Source organism: Rousettus aegyptiacus, unplaced genomic scaffold (genome assembly GCF_014176215.1).
Source record: "Rousettus aegyptiacus isolate mRouAeg1 unplaced genomic scaffold, mRouAeg1.p scaffold_m13_p_12, whole genome shotgun sequence".
NCBI lineage: Eukaryota > Metazoa > Chordata > Mammalia > Chiroptera > Pteropodidae > Rousettus > Rousettus aegyptiacus.
This window is the reverse complement of record NW_023416287.1, coordinates 88082154-88103584: the sequence shown is the minus strand read 5'-3', so window position 1 is coordinate 88103584 and position 21431 is coordinate 88082154. Positions and strand designations below refer to the sequence as shown.

The following is a 21431-nucleotide window of genomic DNA, read 5'->3' as shown; positions in this document are numbered from 1 at the left end:
ACTGTTAATATAAAATTTGTTGTGTAATAGAATCGGAAAAAAAAAAAACAAACCTATGAATAGGAACCCAAATTTGTTAGTTTTGATTGCCTTTTTAAAAAAGAAAGAAAGAAAGAATCACTGTAACAAAGGACAAGAAACTAATAGATCCGGTCTCCTCAGTGGGGAGGGAGCGAGATAATGTTGGGTTGTTCAGAACAAACTCACCTGAGAAGCAGTAGTCAAGTGAGGATCTAGAGGAGTTATAGAAAATTGCCAGTTGGAAAGAAGGAGAATTCTTTTGGGATGAAGCTATAGCATTTGCAGGAGAGTGTGGAGCCGAGAGCCTGACACTGAGGCAGGTACGTGGAGAGAGATGCAGGGGAAGAGGAAGTCAAGAAGCGGCGGGGGAGGGAGGCCTACGTTCCCCCGGAAACCTGGAATGGACCTTGGTATATCCATAAAGACCATGCAGAGTGACATGATTCCTCCCCGAGTATGAAATCTTGGCATTGTAATTAATCTTATCATGTTATGGCAGATGTCGAAGGCTTCAGGAGAATTAGTGAGCAGTACTCATACAAAAGGCACTGAAACGACCCCAAACCAGGTAGGAATCATTGCCTTCCATGAATACAACAAAGATATCATCGATTCTTTGAAAGAAGGAAAAGAAATCTTTGTTTTTAGAGAATGCTCAAACTGGCAGGTCCCTAAAAGTCCACCTGGCCCTGCAATCTCCTCTCTGGAACAAAGACATCGAAACAAAGATGCAATGATTTGATCAACGTTCCAGCTTCAGAATTAGAATAAGAACCTAGCATTCCTGATGGGAGCCTATTGCTCTTTTCTCTAGAGCAGGGGTCCCCAACCCCTGGGCCAGGTCACGGACCCATACCAGTCGGTGGTCTGTTAAGAACCGGGCTTCAGAGTAGAAGGTGAGTGGCCAGCGAGTGAGCAAAGCTTCATCTGTATCTGCCCCCGCTCCCCAGCACCGGCATCGCCGCCTCAGCCCCACCTCAGATCATCAGGCATTAGAGCCTCACGGTCCGGGATGCCAAAATGGTTGGGGACCACTGCTCTATAGCATTCCCAATTCCGGAAACTAGTTGGAAATTTTGTAAAATAGATAGTCAAAAAACATAGTCAGCATGTAGCTCCATATACAAAGGATAAAAAAAAAAAAAAGTTTTGAAAAAAATCAAATTAAGTGCAAATCAAATCCATTGTGTTTAGATAAAGCTTCATTCTCTAGCAAATGCAAATGGCTTCACCAAGAACACATGGTCTGACAACCACGTTTTTTCCCCATCCGTTGAATAATGAGAAGTCACTATTTTTCTGACATCAATAGGCTTTGTAAGAATTTCAGGAGTGAAAAACAATATATTTTCCACTAGTACTAAGGAGGTGAAATATAAAAATATTTAGAATAGCTTTTAGAAAATACTGAATTTTTAATCATCAAAATAAATGGTTTCATATTTGAGATTTTATTTGATGCAATATACATTAATTCATTTGTTTTATGAGTGACAGAGAAAAAAAGACAAAAAACAACTGTACTTGGATTTGGTTGATAAAGTTTTGCTTTTAAGAGTACTTCTTAAATTCTAGAATGCTCTAAAAAGTATTTTTAAAGTTTTTAAAATATCTATGGTTTAAAAATTTCATAATAATGTGATAATTATATCTCTGTATCTGATATTTAAGAATAACAATTCAGATCACACTAGTTGAGATGCTAAGAAAATTCTATGATTAATTATAATGTTGTATAGCAGTTGGATCACTTTTAAGAGAATTAATCCAAATATATCCAGTGTTCCAAGTAACACATGACGATCTGAATTGTAAAACTTTACCTTCAAAATCTTTCATTTTGATCTTCCAATTTTCCTTCTATGTTTAATAATAGGTAAATGGGAATAAGAATTCATTCATGATTCTTCTCCATTCACCTTTCTTTTGCAGTTTATTGAGATACAATTGATGTATAAAAAAATGATATGTCACATGATGTGATGAGAGGTTAGCTAACGCTACAATGGTGATCATTTTGCAATATAAATGTATCAAATCAATATGGTGTACACCTCTCTATTCACTTTTCACAAATATGATATCTTCCTAAAACTTAAAAAAATAGTGTTTAACATCAATTAGAAAACACTTTAACTACATTTATTACGAAATGAAACCATTATATTATAATCTCACAAATGGAAAATGATCCCTTCAATGAAATGTAGCTTTAAAATATGCCAAAAACATGTTTCACATAGGTAGCCAAACTTACATCATTAATTCTGATTAATTTCAAAGTGAGCACAAAGATATGTTATAAAATCTAAATTCTATGCTTTGTTTTTCCTCAAATTAAATTGTATTACTTAGAATTAATTGTACTTACTGGAACAATTCTAACCTTAAGACATATTTAACAATATAAGAAGACATTTTTATAATTACCATATCAAATCATAAGCCTAAACGCTGAGGAAGTTATTTACCGTAACTTCCAGGACATCACTTTAAGTCAGAACACATTCTCTCCAACATCACTCAATGCAGACATGTAACTTTATCAAATGCAAACTGTGCAATACATGAGAATCATAGAATTTGCTTCTTAATCATCAAAAATTAATAATCATCAATTTTTTTTTAAAAAAAGAATGCAATCGCAACTTTTAGAAGAACTATCAATATCTAGTTGGGTTTTATTCTTTATATTTTTATGGGTTTGTTGTAGATAGTGTGTGTGTGTGTGTGTGTGCGCGCGCGCGCGCGCACGCATCCGTGTAACCAAGTTTGTCATCTACAGATTTTGATTCAGAAAATCAGAGGAAAGAGCTATGCGCATTTTACAAGCTACTCAAGTAAACAGCATCATCATACAAGATTGGGAAATATATTATAAATGGAAAATGAAACCAAGATTATCACTATTTGTACTCTGCAAATGTTCAAGTTAATTGAGGTTTTATTTGTAACTTTTCTTTTGTCAATGAATACATCAGATTTGCTGAAAAAGCACTTTTTTTCTTTACAAAAAATATTTTCTCTTCCTGCCTGTGTAGCTGCTCAGTAGGCCTCTTGGAGCATGGACAAAATAAGCTGCCCTTCCATTAATCCTGTGTCTGAGTGAAGAAAAATTTATATTTGCATGAATAAATGGGTGAGATATTTTTGTATAGATTTTTCTACTTTCATTGTAAAACTTGAAGTCCTGGAATGTAACTTCTATGGGAAACCGTGATCTGTATTTAAACTGATTACAAAAACGTATTTACTATAATGTATCTGCATTATCAAAAATAAGACCTAGAGGAAACACAGAAATACCTCCAGAAGCAGTGAGAGAGGATAATGTGGGTACGCTTACATCACGCTTTGCCATTAAGGACTTAGACAACACAGCAAGAATACAATTTCTTGCTACTTTTATATGCAATTTGGCCTTGAAATGTTAATCATTGTCTTTAAATTACAATCTGATCATTTAAAATGAGTTAATATGCGTATCATTTGAAAACAGACTCATAAAAAAGCCACTTCATGGATTTATTGTAAAGAATATATGACATAATGCATTCAGGGTGATAATTACGGTGCCAGGAAAATAGTAAATCCTCATTAAGTAGATACTAAGAACCAGGAAACGGTCATTGAATCAAATTTCTTTAAAGAAAAATAAAATATGGGGTTTTTTAATAAGAAAAAAACCATAAGATCATAAAGAATAAATGCGTTCAAATTGCCAGTACTGTCATTATGAATATGTATATCAATAAGCTATATCTGAATATAAGATATAAACCACAATACCCAAAAAATTCTTCAATTTATTTCCTTTTAATTATTCTGGAAAAAGAAAAAGAACTTATCCTTATTGCAAAACTAGCAAAATGAGAGAATAAGTACACTAGAGAATGTAAAAACCATTGCCAAAGGCAATTACAATATCGGTTAACCTAAAGAAAGAACAGCTCGAAAGATGAAAAATATTAAAAAAATATTAGTAATTTTGAATACACGGTAGCGGGGCGCGGGGAAGAGAAAGAATATAGGGAAAATAGGGTATGTATGATGATAACAAAGACACATTTAATAAAAGATCTGATTGATTATCATGACGGAAAAATTTATAACATGCTTCTAGCATGTAGGCATTTGAACTGGAATTTTTAACATCTTTGGTTACATAACGTCAACTGTATTTCATGTTATGTGCATTTGCATGACACTCGGTGTTTTTGTAAAAATGAAACATCCTGAAAGCATTAGGAACTATAATTACTCACAACACGGGAGTGGCTGGGATGCAGCTTCCGTAACTCCCGGTTAAGAACATACTGTTACCACTTTTGTGTGCTTTATTTCGCTTTTTGCTCAAGAAAAGATGAAATACTGCTTTTGGCAGGAAAAATTCACTATATCTGCCAAAATTACACTTGGTAGAGAGCAATTCAAGTAGTAAATATGTTTTTATGGATAATTAGTTGATTGAACGTCTGTGTGAATTAGTGGCTTTTTAATATTCATGGTAATTTATATCTATGAATATTTTATTAAGTTCTGTTTTCTTTGAAATAATGATGCTAAAATAACAGAGAACCCAAATACTTAACATTAATAAACTCTAAATAATAAGTCAATGGCAATTCTGTGATTAAGTATTACCCAAAGCATCCTTGACAGAACAATATAATATGCAAAGTACAAACGCGGTGGCTCAGGTATGGAGACATGTAATCCATTATTTTCCTTATAAATTAGAAAACCGAGGTGTAGAGCCACCCTCATTTTTCCAACACTTTTTATAGAATCACCTGATTAGGAAACTAAGTCTGCTTTTTTGAAACAGAAACTTCATCCACAGAATGGTTTATATCACTTGCCTGAGACTGATACACACATATTCGAAGTTGACTTTCATTTATTGAACACATATTGCCCTACTTAGATTTGCATTTAAGCGCTTATGCCAAAATATTGCTATTGTTTGCCTTTTTTTTTCTTTCACAGATCTGTAAGCTTTTAAGGACAGACACAGTACATTATGTTTTGTTTTTGCTTATGTCTTAATTTCCTGGCCCTAATGCAGTAACAGTTTTATATAAATAAACAAACAACTTGCTCCAAAATTCCAAATGTCCTCCCGAAGAGTCATAAGAGAAAAAAATTTGATATTTAATTCTAAATATCTATGAATGGGGTGATGAAATATCATAATTATCAGATTTCTTCCAGAGTCCTGCAAAAGAATGTTCTATACTGTGGGCCTCACCTTCAGATTCTTCATTCTCTTACACCTTATTCTACCCATGGCTTCTCTGCCTATAACTCCTGCAAATTTTTCACTACTGCCCCAATTGAAACAACCAAGCAGGAGCAGGTGCTTGTCCCCATGGAGACCAAATCTCTAGTTTTTCCAGGTGAACAATCAGAAACACATTTTTGAAAGACTCGAGGAGTTGAAAATGACAGCTCTACTAGAAAACTGTTTCTCTGCATGTCACCATTCTGACTCCCATCAGTATCTACAGGTGAAATAATCTCTGTAACAGAAAGCTTGAATTAAAACCTAAAGCAGACTAACCATTTAAGTTAACATATTTTAAGTGGTTTTACCGATGTTTGTACCTCACTGAAGCTATAAAAGTTACATGTTTCTCAAAACTTCTCATATTTCTCCATTTGGCTTCCCCTATTGACTAAACTCACTTCATTACCATAGAGCAATAATCTACCTGCCAGCCAGTTAATTAAGAAGAGAAAACGAGCATGGTGGGTGAAGCCTAACATTAATCTAAATCTTTGTGTCTTACATTTTGTGAACAGGAACAGACACTTCTTCAGGATCTGTAAATAATTCTTTAGCGTTTGAAATTGTTGCTTTACAAAAAGAGAGATGCTCTGTTACTCAAGTCAAACTCAATATCCATTGTTCATGTTTTATACTTTGGAAGGTTTTTTTTTTTTTTTTTTTAAATCCAAATATAGTAAATAAGAATAATACAGGATCTCATGTGGTGAATCTTCATTGATACAGAATCCTGCCGGAATGCTATAAAACCTTACTTATTCAAATATCTAAGATGTCTTAATAGTAAATTTAGTATTTAGTATAAATGTTAAAATTTAAGAATAAAATACCTTAAGTTTGAGCCCCTATTCCTCCACACATTAGTATGGAGACAAATGCTACAGTAACCAGTTTGGTACTGGCATGGAAACAGACACATGGCCCAATGAAACAGGATAGAGACCCCAGAAATAAACACACAGGGACAGTAAGTGATCTTTGACGAGAACATCAAGAATACACAGTAGGCGAAGGATAGTCTCTTCAATAAACGGTACTGGGAAAACAAGAGGGCCCCATTCTGAAAGTGGACACTTATTTTACACCGCACACCGAAATTCACTCGAAATGGATTAAGACTTAAGTGTTAAGATCTGAGATCGTAAAATTCCTAGGAGAAAACGCAAGTGAAAAGCTTCCTAACCCTTAGCTTTAACCATGATTTGTTGGGGATATAACATCAAGCACAGGCAACCGAAACAAAAATGAATACAAGGGACAATATCAAACTGAAAAGCGTCTGCACAGCAAAGGAAACAAACAAACAAACAGAATAAAAAGACAACCTGTAATGTGGAAAAATATTTACAAACCATGTATCTGATATAGGGTTAATTGCCAAAATGCACAAAACCCGTACGATTGTCAAATCAATTAAACAAGGAGCCATGTGGCCCTAAGGCCTCGGCCGCCTAAGTAAGCAAAACCTAAACCGGGCCGGAAACGCCTCGAGGTTAGGAAATCAAACCGCTAAACACAGCCAATCTCAAACAGCCAACTACGATCTCAGCTATTGCTAATCAATAATTTCATTATTCCGCTGCCACCTGCAAAGTCTTCTCTCGGGGCACCTGCCAGCAGATGCGCGCACAACCACCTCCATCGAATAGATTTTTGCTCAAATCGAAGAGATTTTTGCTCAAATCAACTCTTACACTTTTCAATAGGCCTCAGTTTACTTCCAAAGATTCTGCTGTCAGAGGAGGGACCCCAAAGAGACCCCGGCAGCCCCCAGGCGCATCCGCGAGTAGGTACCTGTTCTGTCCCGCTGTCGCTGGCCCCCGGACGTCGTGGGACGTCGTCCTCGGACCCCGGATCCAGCTCGGCGGCTCCCGCTTCACGAGCTTTTCAAACCGCCTTCCAGCGTTTTCTCCCGCACCGGAAACCAGCTGGAGTCGGCCCGGGTCCGACTCGGAAACCGGTCCGGGTCCGGGGGCCGACGTGGAGTCCGGACCGGGCCCGGCGGGCAGCGGGGTCTACACGAGCCGGGCCGCAGCCTCGCCGTCCGTGACCTCGGACGACGGCGGCCGCGCGGCGGGCTCCCGCGCTGGGTCGCCCCGCGCCTTCGGGGGGCGCCTTGGAGCGACGGGGCCCCGGGCAGGCGCCCGCAGGGGACGAGAAGTCGTTTCCCTCCTGTGAGACTCTGGCGACCGGGACGCAGCCCGCAGGGACGACCGCTCGCGCTGCAGCCGGGCCCCCAGCTCCGCCCGGGCGGCCGGGGCCCGAGGCGCAGGTAAAGTGCATGGCGTCGCTTTTCCCCCCCAAATTCAAATTGGTGGAAAACTGCGCTTATGGATCTTTTCCCCGGGATAGCTGTTGTCTCTCGTTTGTCGCATTGTGTATCCTGAGAGATCCTGGCCGGGCACGTGGCATTGCAGATATCCCCAAGAGTGCCGCTCTGTCCCGTGGGGGCGAGGCTCTTAGGGTGACCTTTTTAATTTGTTCTCTTACCTCCGCATGTAGCCATGAGGGTGTCTGCCTGCCCTACTGTAAGTCATAGTCTATAGTCCCAATTTCGGGGGGCCCTGTCTGATGCAGGGGGGACGCGCTCTGGCCCCAAAGGCCACGCAGGGGAGCAACCTCCTGAGGCCAAAACGAGGAGTGAACTGCGCATGTGCAGACCAAAAAGCTCGCGTTTTCCAGCAGTTTGAAGGTCTCAGTGTGACTTTGGCTTTGGGCAGAGAATGCCGAGGACCCAATTTGAGGTCTTTTCAAAATTCAGGGCCGCAGCCTCCCCACTGCACCTGTTGGATTGCACATCGTTGGGGGTGAGAATGTGCCCAGCAGCCGCCGGCATATAGGTTTTTATCTCTATAATGGAATGTTATTAAGCCATGAAAAAGGAAATCCTGCCGTTTGTGACCATAGGGATGAGCCGTGAACCTGGAAGACTGTGTGCTAAGTGGGCTAGAACAGACGGGAAAAGACAAATACCATGTGATCTCACAGGTGGACGCTAAAGCAAGTCAAACTCCCTGAACCGTGCTTTCCAGGGAGTGAGGGAAATAGAGAGGTTTTCAAAGGGTTTAAACTTTCAATTACAAGGGGAAAAAGTTCTAGAGGTCTAATGAACAGCAAGGTGAATGTAAGTAGTAATAACATACAGTATACTTAAAATTTTCTAAGAGTAATTCGTGTTTTCTCATCTCGTACAAATAGGTTAACTATGAGTGAGGTGATGGATTGAACTTGATTGTAGTAATTATTTCACAATTTGTATGGAAATTATATCACATTGTGCAACCTAGATATATACAAACTTTTTTTCTCAATCATGCCTCAATAAAACCTGAATAAATAAGCAAACGAAGTACTTCAGTTTGAGTCCCTGCTCTTCCATATATTAGTCTATAAACAAATGAAAGTCAAATATTTTTGAAACTCAGTTTTCTCTTTCAGCCATATATTTATGAATGTCGAATATGTATTTGGGATCAAATATTTAATATATGAGCCACATAGAAAGACATACAGGAATGATGTGTTTTCCATGAGCGTACACTAGTCTTAGGCCAAAAGCCAATGGCAGTTGTCACTTTATTTCTTTTAAAGTATCTGGCAAAGTTTACCTATGTGAATTGTTAATTATTGCCATTTTAGTTTAGAATTATGTAAATACGTTATAAATTTTATTTTATCAAATATTCTGCTTCTAAACAGATTTACACATTGCTAAGGATATAAACATTTCCTCATTACTTCATTGACCATCAGTGAAAAGTGTTGTGAAAATATTATCTTCTTTTAAAATCTTCTTTATTCGGCCTTCTAATAGTTTGCATAACTGAAAAGAAACCATATCACATGTACTTGGAATTAAATTTTTTAGGCAGAGTAGAAAAAAGCTAAAATATTCTATGTAGATATTTGACTTTTTAGAGAATCCTCGCAATCGATATTAGAATTATCAACAGTTAAATTTATTCTTATCTTGATCAGCTCTTTGAAAGTAAAAACTTAAAACTTAAAATATTAATTTTCATTAATTTCTCTTAAATTACACAGGTAATTCACAGATTTTAAGAACAGTTTATTAAATTTATTTTATAAGCATTTCCCGCCCCCCCCAGGCAATGAGGTCTTATAAATTCCAAACCAATATTTACCATATATTTTGTAATTGTCTTAAAAGAAGCATATATAAAATGTATAAAGGTTGAGAAGAGAAATCATCTGCACTTGAAAACCAGGGACATTTCTTATTGCATTAAGGACAGGAATGAGCTATGAGACATGGAGAGATGCATGCTTACCTGATTATCTCATTGCAGGGCTTGAACTGTTTACATTTGCTTCTGGTCAACATCTGCATTTATAAGTATCGAGAAACTTTATGGCTAGTAATGGCCCCGAAATGACTCTGTACTGATTCGGATCCAGATTTTCCTTTGTCATCAGATCAGACTCATTGGTATCTCTTAATCTTTGTCCCACATGGACCCAAGCAATTCAAAGCAGTCTGTTGCCTTTCTTTTATCAGGGCTTAATCAAAATTTAAAAATTATTCTCATTTTTTTTTCTGCCAATTCTTAGAGGACAATATATATATATATATATTTTTAAAAGAGTCTAATGCTTCTTTTTTTCCTATTTTTATTTGTTTTAACAACAATTCATTCAAATGCTGGCATTTTAAAATGTAAAGCTCTCCTATAGTTCGGCTTTTTAAAACACTGGAGATAAACAATCTTCTTGTTGGGGCAGAAATGAAAGAGTTTTGTCTATAGCAAATGCTATCTGAGGTGTTCTCTTCAGTTTCTCAAAAACCCTTGCCTCCATTTTTTTTTTTTAATTTTTTCCTCTGTCAGATACCTTTTCTATAAAGCTGCAGTTGAATTTTAAAAATTTCCAATGGATTTTGTTCCCGACTTTTAAATGCTTATTAAAAGCCTCGGATCAAACCAACCTCAAATTAACTTCAGCAATACAATTATTTTTGGTACCAAAAATTATCTTCCACCGTAAATTTTATCTTCATCTTTCTGTAGGAAGACATCTGTAAACTCCTTGATATTTTATTTTCTAAAAATAGTGAAAATTAAAGTTAAAATTTTCCAAGTCAACAGCTCAGTTTCTGTAGAGCTTGATAGGGCAATGTCTTATTGATAATAGTAGTCACCATACTTTATGCAGTAGATTCACAGTAATCTTAAAATGCTCTATACTTATAAATTACAACAGAAAAAAAAGTGTTTCCGTGTACATGTTTATATCGTGCACTGCTTATGCGAGTGTATATATGTGTTTGATTTTCGTTTTTATGAACTTGACAAATAACCTGGCCAAGATAGTAATATCTTGTTTATTTCCAGATTCTTTTAGGAATAATATATATCTAATTAATTGTGTTCTGCATCCTTAACACTTATAATTATTTTCCTTTGGCAGTTGATTAGAGATACCTAGAAAAAGTAGAATGATACACTTGTAAATTTTTTCTTCCTTTAGTTTGGTCAATGGCCGTGAAAAGACATTTTTCCTATGTAATGATGATCAGTTACAACATTCCAATACAAATTTCCATGATTATTTTAGCAAGCATTCAACGTTTGCTTAGATCTGACTATTTTAACATGATTGATTCAGTTAATATATCTTCTTATTTTTATGAATTTACTTAAAAATAAAATACTCTGTAGAAAAATAATTTTATTTACTGGGAAGAAAAGTACCTGGTAGATGAGTAGACTAAGAAAAAGAAAATTAAATTAAGACATCCATTTGGAAGATAAAGCTCAAGTCTTTCAGTTCCCATTCATAATCCATTATTTTTATAACCTTACATCTCTCTACTGATTCTGAGTAACAGTGTGTGAATTTTACTTGAAGTCTGGAACAAATGCTTCGCACATTTCAGACAGATTTTACAACTGCAGGACTCAGTTAAACATATTTAACCACTAATCTATATGACAATGTACATTGACCATTAAATAGATCTCAGATAAAATCTGGGTTTGATTTTACTTTAATCGAAATTCCTGTAAAGCTAGGAATTAAGTAAAATGGGATTAAATGTAACTAGTTATTAATAAGGAGTAAGAACCGGTAAAATAAATTATTAAGGAGAGAGAGAGAGACAGAAACGGCGAGATAAAGAGAATTATTTTACATGCTAAAGAAAGAATCTGAATTCCAATAAAGGTGAGTAAAGTGTAATGTAGCAAGAATTCTTCACAGACCTTTTAGCATTCATATTACGGCATGCATGCTGCATGGTGCAATTTTACAAGCCTGCAAAATAGTAACATTAATGGCCCTGCATCTCTAAAAATCATAAGTCTGCAAAACGATTCGCTTGCCACGCATTTTGAATATTAATAACATCGAGTGGTTGCGTTTATTAACCTTTTACATTAATGGTCAGAAATGAAACATGCTGAGAACAACTGCACGACAGACGGGAAAATGTTTCCGACGACTATTGGGTTTCATCTGACAGTTAATAAAAACCATCGAGTATATATTATGTTAGATTAGCTGATCTGGATTCCATATGACAAGTCATTATTATTAAAGGCAAATAGAGGGTATTCTCAAATACACCCTGGAGTGAGGTAGACTAAAATATGATGGTGCACTCTTGAATGTCAAGGACATTTTGTGCAGTGTGTAATGGAAAACTCTATGTAATGTGCAGTTTGGGAACTACTTCATGTTCCTCCGAAGACCTCAAAGCATCACACTGAATATTTTATTGGAATCTGTCACACTGGGCTATAGGTTCAAGTGCATAACCAATATTTATAGACAATCATTTTGATGACAGAGAGAATGTGTCAAAGCTAACTACATTATTATAGTTAGCATGCGAGTGAGTGTGATGTCTTACTCTTTCTTTTTCCCCTTAATTTTCCTTTGCTTATAATAGTCAAGTTTTCCATAATCTATAACTTACCCCCTTGTCAAAAAATTCGAGCCACAAACGACTGGGTGATTTTTCAATCATGTGGTAAGTGATGAGCTGTGTTCTGCCTAATGACGACTTCGTCAATGTCGGCCACACTCATTAAGGAGCAGGAAGACCACTGGGAGCAGGGCACTTCTGTTTTAGAAATATTAAAATTTCAAAGTACGCAAGTGCTGGTAACCTCGTAAATAAATGCTTTACAATCTAGAACATCTTTAAAAAGGACAGAAATGTCATTGTTCATTTTAAGAATTCCAGTTGTAATAAAAGCAAAGAACTTGGAATCAGAAGACCTGAATTAGGCCACACTCTGTACCAATGCTAAACAAATGTCATAACTTCTCTGAACCCAAGTTTTCTTCTTGGTTAATTCTAATCTGACACAAGTTATAAGGTTGTGTCCCGAATTATATATGTGAGGAATTATGTAAATTATAAAAAAGTCAAGGAAACAAACTGTTATTAATAGTTGCAATTTAAATAGTAACAAAGATCTGATCATTAATTTCCTGGGGTTGGGAGTGGGGATTTTGGGAAAGGGCTGAGCAGAAAGAACTACACAAAAGCGTCAAGAAACTTACATGTCCATGTCCATTATCTTGATTGTGGTGATGATTTCATGGGTGTATACATATGCCAAAGCTCACGAATGTTTGTAGTTTATTATATGCCAATTATAGCATGATAAACCCATTGTAAAAAATACTAGGATAACTACCATTACAAGAAAAAACATAGGTGGGCTTCACATACATCATATTGGACTAAAGAATATGCAATATACTTCATTCATGTAAAGTTCAAAACCAGGCAATAATTATATAGTATTAGGAATTAGGGTAATGGATAACAGGGAAGGAATAGTAATTGATTAGGAACAATAAGAAAGTTAATGAGGTTTTGAAAATATTCTGTTCCTACCTGGGTTGTGGTTACATGAGTAATGTTTGTGATAACATTGGGGTGTACATGATAATTTGTGCATATTTTATGTGATACTTCAATTTAAAAGCATATCTAAAAAAGGGATAATTTGTGAGCAGGAAGGGTCACCTGAGTTGAAATCCTTGACCATTATGACCATCAGTTGAATATTTTACCAAACAACTGGTCGAACTGAATTATTTACCTGGATAAGTAAAGTTCTCTATCCCCATGAGAATATATCTAAGTCTCATTTCTCTAGTTCTACTAACCGACTACCTAAAAAGGAATTTTGGTTTTTCCCCAAGAGTAAATTTTAGAATAATACAGGATATCATCTGATGAGTGTATCAGTCTCAGTTCTGCACAGAAAAGGAGCCAGTGTGATACATACACACACACATTTACCATAAGGGATTGGCTCACACAGTTATAGAGGCTGAGGAACCCCAATATCTGTAGTTAACAGACGGAGACTCAGGAGTGTTAATGCTGTGTGTGGTTCCAGTGTGAGTCCAAACCCTGATCACTAGGACAGGCGATGGTATAAATTCCAGTACAAATCCAACTCCAAGAGCAGGAGAAGACAAATAATTAGTCGAGTTCTACACAATCTTTAAGTTACCCTCTGTTAGAAACTTAGAATTATTAAAAATCAAATTAGATATTTCACCCAGTCAGTTAGAATGAAGAGCAAATTCTCTCTTAAACAGCCTTTTTGTTCTATGTAGTCCTCAATTGATTTGACAAGGCCCAAACACACTGGGGAGGGCAATCGACTTTATTCAGTTCACCAATTCAAATGTTACTCTCATCTCAAAACACGCCACAGGCACAGCTAGAAATATATTTAACCAACTATCTGAGTACCCAAATATCCAGGCACCAACCATCTGAGCTAAGGACCAGTCATGTTGATAGAATTAACCATCATAGTAAGTAGGGCAAAAGGTCAGAGGAATTGGCGATAGAGCATTGAGAATGGCATTTTAAAAGGCACTTCAGAGCTAAAGAAAATGCACAGAATGACCAAAACGAAATCAAAACAACAGGTGTATGTATGCTTTAGTGTCTCCAGTTGTAAATTCTGAACACCTTTGATTTTTTTTTTATATAACTTTTTAAAAAAGTTTTATATTGGTTTCAGATAAACAGTATAATGGTTAGACAAATAATTGATGAAGCGATCCCCCTGATTACTCGAGTACCCATCTGGCACTGCTCATAGTCATTACAATACTGTCAACTACGCCTCGAATGCCATACTCTGCATCCCCGTGACACTTTAGTAACTACTAATTTGTACTGCTTCGTCCCTTCTCCTTTCAGCAACCCCCAACAACCTTGCCCTCTGACAGTCAACAGTTTGTCCTGTGTATCTGTGAGTCTCTTTTCGTTTAGTCTGTTTCTTTTGTCCCTTAGATTCCGTATATAAATGAGATCATATAGTAATTATCTTTCTCGGACTTATTTCCCTCAGCATACCCCCTAGATCTATCCATGTCATTTCAAATGGTAAGATTTCATTTTTTTTTTTACGGCTGAGTAATATTTCCATTGTCTCTATGTACCATAGCTTCTTTATCCAGGCATCTAGCTATGGGCATTTAGGTCGCTTCCATACTTTGGCTATTGTGAATAGCACTGCAGTGAACATAGGGGTGTATAGATTTTTACAAATTAGTGTTCTGGTTTTCTTTGGATAAATATCCAGAAGTGCAATTGTTGGGTCAAAAGGTAGTTTTTGTTTTTGTTTTTTAATTTTTTGAGGAATCTCCAAACTGTTTTCCATAGCGGCCATACCAGTTTACAGCCCCACCAGCAGGGCACGAGGATTCTCTTTTCCCCACGCCTTGCCCATGCTCCCCATTTTTTGATTTATTGATCATAGCAATTATGGCAGGTGTGAGGTGGTATCTCATTGTGGTTATATTTGCATTTCTCTGAAGATTAATGATCTTGAGCATCTTTTCAGATGTCTATTGGCCATCTGTAATTTCTCTTTGGAGAGATACCTATTCAGGTCTTCTGTCCAATTTTTAATTGGACTTTTTTGTGGGTTTTTGTTGTTGTTGTTATTTAGCTGTATGAGTTCTTTTTAAGTTTTTTATGTTAACCCCTTTTCATATGTATCATAGGCAAATATCTTCTCGCATTCAGTAAATGTCCTTTCATTTTCTTGATGGTTCCCTTTGCTGTGCAAAACCTTTTTAGTTTACTGTAGTCCCATTTGTTTAGTTTTTTCTTTTGTTGCCCTTGGTCTCTCTTCGTTCCTTCAGAACCACGCCCTTGCGTCGCCAGCCTGCGCATTCTGGATTCCTTCGAATTCTACTTCCGAAACTCTAATTCACTTTACCAGCACTTCGTTGGACCTGGCGCCTGGGCCCCTGGCCTAGTTTTCCTGTGTAGCTCTTGCTGCTGTAATCCATTTTCTACTTATCGGCCAGATTGATTTTTGTAACACATATGTTGGGCCAGTCAATTAAAGTAATTAGAGCAGGTTTTCCATAGCACTGAGCATAAAATTCCAGAAGTTCTCAAATGACCTACAGGGCCCAGCATAAACTGGTTGGCCCCTTCCGTCCTCTCAGACCCTGTATTACACTCAATAACTTGTTCTCTCCATGGCATCTTAGCCTCCTCTTTGGGGAATTCTGCAAATTAATTCTTGCCTGAGAGCAGTCACACAAGCCATGCTCTTTCCAGAGAAAGCTCTTGCCTCATTCATTCCTAAACTGATTCCTTCACAGCATTAAAGGCTCAGCTTGTGTGCCGCCTTTCCAGAGGGGTCGTCTGTGCCACCCTTTTCTCAAGGAACTTATAGCTCACAGTTATAATCAATCACTATCGATTAGATACTATTCATAAAGAGTATAAAGGGTCCCCGATTATCACTCGCTTCCATTGCCAGTTTTTCTATATCCTTTTGTAGCCAATTCGGGTAGATAAAATATATGGAAGAAGATAAAGGGACCCCTGTCATATAGCACCTCTCCTCCGTGTGTACTAAACCAGCACTAACTAGTAGCAAGTATAGTATTTCAATATGAATATGAATATTTTGATATGATAGCCTGGTCATCAATCAGATGTTGATTTTTTCATTTTCTTTATTGTTTAAGATTTGAAATTCCATAAATATTTAATGGTCACCATAATGAAAGACCAGTGAACTAACTTTGAAATATCTGTTATTCTAATAATTTCTCTGATGAAATAAAATGCGAATGGGGGAAATTACTGAAAAATGAGACCAAATATTTATTTTGAATGTATAATTATCCTCCATGTATCCAGGGGAGCTGTACATGGAAAGTCCTCTCCAAGGATGCTTCTTCACAAATGTGTGCAAAAGAGTGGACAGTTCATTGAGACATAAAAGCCCCACTATGAGAACCTCATCTGCACACAGTGCGAACTCAGAGCTTTTCTCATTTCTCTACACAAAACTATGCACACACTGGGGAGGCCTCCTAGTACAAATTGTGAACTGGAGAAATAAGCAGATTGGTTTATGCAGAGGATATATAAAGACAAAAATAATGCATGTAAGGAATAGTTTTTATGGATCAGTCATTCAGTATGAAGGAAAAAAATGACTCCTTAAAGAGGCAAGTTGGGGTGGAAAATGTATATAGAGAGAAATATACATAGATATAGATATCGGTGTCATATACATAATAGATTGAAACTTATTCTGGCACTGGTTATATGTCTACATTGTGGGAAATACTTGAGTAATAAAAATCAGTTGCCCCTAATCTTATCCTTAAATCATGACCACGGTAGTAAATAGAAAAGGGTAAAGAGTATAATGTATTCCAGTTTATAACGACAGGGTATAAATAATTAATCCTGAAAGATAAGAAGCATATGGAGCCTAGAATATGTTAGAGAGCAGGAACACTTGAGGAATTAAAAATTCTGAAGCGTAAGAAGGTATGTTACTTTGTTTTCTCATGTCAGAAGGAGAAAATTCTTATAAAGTATTCTGTCAGTTAGAGCATAACAGCCTTTTATAATATTTATCTCAGTGTGGTACAGAAACAATTTGAATTTTTTATTTCACAATTCCCATGTATATTTATATATTGCTGTTACAAGTAATCTATTTTGTAATATTCTGTAGAAATAATAAGCCACAACTTTAAATTTATTGTTTCCCATTTTTGAGTTACAAGTTCTTTTAATTTGTTGATAAAAATTGATGGATCAAAATGGAATTTTGATGGTAAAGCCTGAGGTCATAAAATGCTTCATTTACATATCACAAAGAATAGCACTTTCAATTTTTGCATTATTCTAAAATGTAACTGAGTTTATAACAACATTATTCTTCGCTGCAATGAAAGTAGCACAGTACATTGATTAGCATGATTGTGGATTGATTAGATTTCATTCTACTTTGATGAGTCAAATGAGACAAGCAGAAGAAACTGTGCTGACTCTGAATTTATGAAATGACATGTGAAACACTCTCTGTTAACCAAGCAGCATTTAAAGTTATTTTCTATTCTCTGCAAATCTACATTATAAATGCCATAGGACACTGAACCCCAAGTAAAATAAAAAAAAATACAATGTGTATATTTCAACTAGAACGATTTTCACGGGAAGTTACCGCCAATAAAAAAAGTATTACTCCTAAAGGGGAAAAAATGTCACCTTCAGCATGAGATATCAGAAACTTCACCTGGAGTGATATGGAAATCAAAACGTCAGAAGTGTAATTGATGTTTTGATGAGAATGATATCACCAGCACATCTGTATGCGTACAGAGCACTCTAGTTTGCATTTGTGCATTCAACAGCAGATTTTTGTATACCGATGTATGCAAGGCACCGTGTTAGGCTCTGAGGATACACGGAAAGCAAGATTTACTTTTTAGGACATCTTCTCATAGTCCCATATGACTAAATTTCTTAGCGACAATTGACAGTATCTGCGTATCTTTATTCTATGCCCTTGAACTCCACTGGTTTCGGTATCACAGAAGTATCTTGCTTTTCTTTCCAACTCTCTGACTTTTGTGTTTAAAATTGCATACAGACGACATACACAAATTATCCTTATTGAATTACAAAAGTGTGGTAGGAAGAACCAAAGAATAAGATCTACTGCCAAAACCCGAGACTACCAGCAGCTTTGCCATTATCTCCAAAAGATTATATGAGGTTTTATTCTGCAGAGAGTAACAAGTAGAACTAGAAGATTGCCTTAGGATAAGGGCAGTGATCTTGAGTCAAGTGACAATAGCTAACTTGAGGAAATCTCTGCAACCGGGAAAAGAATATAATTATAATTACGCAATGCTCATTATTTACTCTTCCCTCCTCTATCCGGCTGGGAATCCCTGTAAGCCAGATCTAACCCGAAGCCAGAAGATATGGGCGTCTATTGATGCAAGCCACATACATCAGTCTTCCAATAAATCCATAGACGGTCGAGTTGGCGTAGCATCGAAGGTAATCCATATGCAAAATGTGTTCTCGCTATCATGCAGATGGCCAGTTTATGCACTTAGAGGATGAAATAGCAATAACTCAGCTGTTAGTGCCGGTAGGAGACAGATCAGTGTAGACTAGAAGACCGTGTTTTAGTGAGTCCGTTCACAGCCATGAATAGGCTCCATCTCTGTGCTATTGCTGTTTTGTAAGTGGACTCATTGTCTAAGTGTCAGGGATATTTGGCAAAGCCGCTGACTTAAATCCGCAAAGATGTTCATCGTGTTCCTGACTGTTGTGAGCGTCCCCTGCTGTCGATCCCCTCCATGTGTGAAACGTGACTATGTTCTCATTCTGTGTTCTCAGAAGTCCATCCACGCGCCTCATCTCCATGTCCCCTTCACCCGTTTTCCAAGCTCCTGAATTCCCTGTCGGTCATCAGTCACTATTCATCATCAGTCAGGCTGCTGCTGACCTGTGACTTACACTGTCCTTTCACATAATGTGCACAATCAGATGTCCTTGTCACAGTTCTGTTCATCGGGAGAATATCCCTCCATCAGTTTTTCAAGACTACTCCTTATTAAAATACAATTCAGCCCTTACCAACATACAGTGCCGATCCCTCTGTGAAGCAGCATGTTTTTGTTTTTGTTTTTGTTTTTCCTGTTAATTTGTTGTAAGTACACAAAATAAGGTTATAGGTGTGGCTGAAAGCAGTTAAAGTAGAACAAAAGTATACCCATCTGCTCATGCAATTTGTGACCACCATATGGATACACTCAATCCTCTGCATTTATATAAAGCTTCTCTTTTACAAAAAACTTCTGGTGCCGTGCATGTCCCCATTTACGGTTCAGTGGATCAGATGATATTCCATATGTTATTGACAGTTGAGATTACATAGTTATTTTTTGTTCCATGATCAAATGTTCCATCTTCACTGAGGTTTAGCACCAGATCAAGAAAAGCTTTAAAATTGAGTATTAACCAGCAAAGGAGGGGTTAGACTACTCAGGAACCTTGGAATATATTTTGTGATTTTTTTCAGTGCTTGTCAGTACTTTATGCTCTGTTTTTATCTGGCCCTTATACTGCTGGACATTATTGGCCATAAGTTCCATGCGCAGAGGAAGCTCACGCCAGCCTAGACCTGCTGTAGAGACTATTCATGCTTCGGTTCCCATTTAAAACTGGCAGCCTTACAGGTTATCTCACGAGTGGTTTCTAGGAGCAAGTTCAGTTGTGATGTATGCTGTCTCCAAAATCCAAAGGCATCCACCAGGACTGCCGCCTTCCATCATGGTGGGTAGATGCGACAACCTGACTCTCATTTCAAAGGCGTAACCCCAAATTCGCCACACGAGCGGACTCCTGAGAGTTTCACCGTGTTTATCTTCAACCTTTGGGCGTACACGTGTGCCGATAAGGCCTTTAAAGTGCTTGCTACTCTTTGCATATCAGGTTGGCATGACATAATGTTATCAATGTTATGAAGCAGTGTAATTTTTCATGGTCTTTGAGAATGATAAAAGCTTCGGTGAACTATCTCCGGATGATAAGCACAGTGTTTCATCTAGCACCGGAGAAAAACATTATAAAGTATACTCTTGTCTCGATTGAGAAAATGCAAATGGTCTGTGATCTTACAGTTTGGGATAGAAAAAAAAAATAACTCAACGAAAGAAAGACTCTACCAGTTTTCAGATGTTGTGTTGATTTACGCCAGTAGAAATACCATATCTGGAATCAAAGCTATGATTGGTCTTACAACTTGAATACATTTGTAAGAATCTAATGTCATTTTCACAACCTATTTCAGTTCATACAGCCAAATAGAGAAAAGATAAATGGAGATGTGTAGTCTGCACAATTATTCCAGGGGTTTAGAATTTTTGTTTGCTTATTTGTTTATTATTTGGTAGGAATGGCCAGGTTCTGCTTAGGACTTCCGCTTGGCTCTTTCTATATTAATATAGCTCATCTTGGAACGAATAATATGATTGTGGCCACTACAAATGTATCAGTCCTCAATATATATATTCTCTACAAAAGCAAACGATGATAGAATGGTTCTAGAGTCCCATTATACCTACTATTAGTTGTTTTCAGGGCAAGACACAATCAGACCCTGACTTCCTTATCACCTATCTGCCTCTCTTAGTTATCCCTTACTGTGAGTGCTGAGTATGAGGGTCAGCCTCGTTTCAGTACCTAAGTATACTCACCCCCAGAAGGACCATGTAATTTCGCTTTTCTTAGGAAAGAGTCACTCTTTTGAAAACTTTGGAGGAGATTCATGTTCTATATCTTCCCCCAAAAGAACCCAGCCTTCCAAACAATGTAGGATCTAGTGATTTTCCAAAGCACTTATATATAAGAACTGAGTAAAAGGTAATAGAGCCCCATTAAAATGGTATTCGTTAGGCACTTGCCCAGAAACCTTAGAATTTGTCCCTGTAAGTATGTCATGAGAAGCCTTAAAAGGCTATCCAGTAATTGAATTTCTAAGTGATCCATAGATGAACTAGCCAGAAATAGCTCCCTCTGCATCCAAAGGCTCTGGTAGCTCTTTCAATACTGAGCCTATTGTGGCAGCTTTGTCTCTGATGTCTAGTGCCACCACCTAGCGTTACCTGTGAGATGCCTTTATTTCCATTGTGGTCAGGGAGCCTACTTTCATCCCAGCATCCCTAACCATCTTTGGCCCACAGAACTCAGTCATGTTGAACACAGCTTAGGTTGACTTTTTATTAAAACTTTGCAATCCATATAATCAGAACCTAGGCTTGCCCTCAGTCA

At 37.1% G+C, this 21431-nt stretch overlaps 1 protein-coding gene across 3 annotated transcripts in view; it reads left to right on the top strand.

The window, feature by feature from the left end:
* The first annotated feature begins 7502 nt into the window (after positions 1-7502).
* The window catches only part of CDH19 (cadherin 19), a 151807-nt gene continuing 137878 nt past the window's right edge, over positions 7503-21431 (top strand). For 2 of the 3 annotated variants that reach the window (XM_036230112.1, XM_036230114.1), the window contains exon 1: positions 7503-7583. The gene's annotated coding sequence lies outside the window, so the exon portion shown is untranslated. Of the gene's footprint in view, positions 7584-18564; positions 18651-21431 lie in introns of those variants that run through there. The other variant, XM_036230113.1, reaches the window with a different exon arrangement.